Source organism: Ascaphus truei, chromosome 15 (assembly GCF_040206685.1).
Source record: "Ascaphus truei isolate aAscTru1 chromosome 15, aAscTru1.hap1, whole genome shotgun sequence".
Taxonomy (NCBI): Eukaryota; Metazoa; Chordata; class Amphibia; order Anura; family Ascaphidae; genus Ascaphus; species Ascaphus truei.
Genome location: NC_134497.1, coordinates 43,234,397 through 43,234,984, shown reverse-complemented (window position 1 = coordinate 43,234,984; position 588 = coordinate 43,234,397). Strand labels below are relative to the sequence as shown.

Genomic DNA, 588 nt, shown 5'->3' with positions numbered 1-588 from the left:
GGGGGGAGGGGTCTGTGTGAGGGAGCGGGGGGGGGGTCTGTGTGAGGGAGCGGGGGGGGGGTCTGTGTGAGGGAGCGGGGGGGGGGTCTGTGTGAGGGAGCGGGGTCTGTGTGAGGGAGCAGGGGGGGGGTCTGTGTGAGGGAGCAGGGGGGGGGGTCTGTGTGAGGGAGCGGGGGGGGGGGGTCTGTGTGAGGGGGCAGGGGGGGGGGTCTGTGTGAGGGAGCGGGGGGGGGGAGGCTCCACACAGCCACTGGAGCGCGCGCTGCCTTGACCACCCGGGACTCAGCCTAAACCACGCCCCCAGCAGAGACACTCTCTAAGCCACGCCCCCCAGCAGAGACTCTAAGCCACGCCCCCAGCAGAGACACTCTCTAAGCCACGCCCCCAGCAGAGACTCTCTAAGCCACGCCCCCGGCAGGGACACATGGTGTCGCTTCCCCTTTAACATGAACCCCTCTGCTGCTGGTTATTATTATCATTGCTGTGATTGGCTGCTGCTGGTCACGTGGTCGCTCTAGACCGGAGGCGCATGAGCAGCAGGAAGCAATCCCTTCTCAGCCGGGCAGAGAGCAGCAGCAGCAGCAGCAG

General features: G+C 67.0%; 1 protein-coding gene across 3 annotated transcripts in view; it reads left to right on the top strand.

The window, feature by feature from the left end:
• Nucleotides 1-271: 271 nt before the first annotated feature.
• The window catches only part of LOC142466875 (uncharacterized), a 58,340-nt gene continuing 58,023 nt past the window's right edge, over nt 272-588 (top strand). For all 3 annotated transcript variants that reach the window (XM_075572432.1, XM_075572436.1, XM_075572430.1), the window contains exon 1: nt 272-588. This exon is cut by the window's right edge and continues 66 nt beyond it. The gene's annotated coding sequence lies outside the window, so the exon portion shown is untranslated.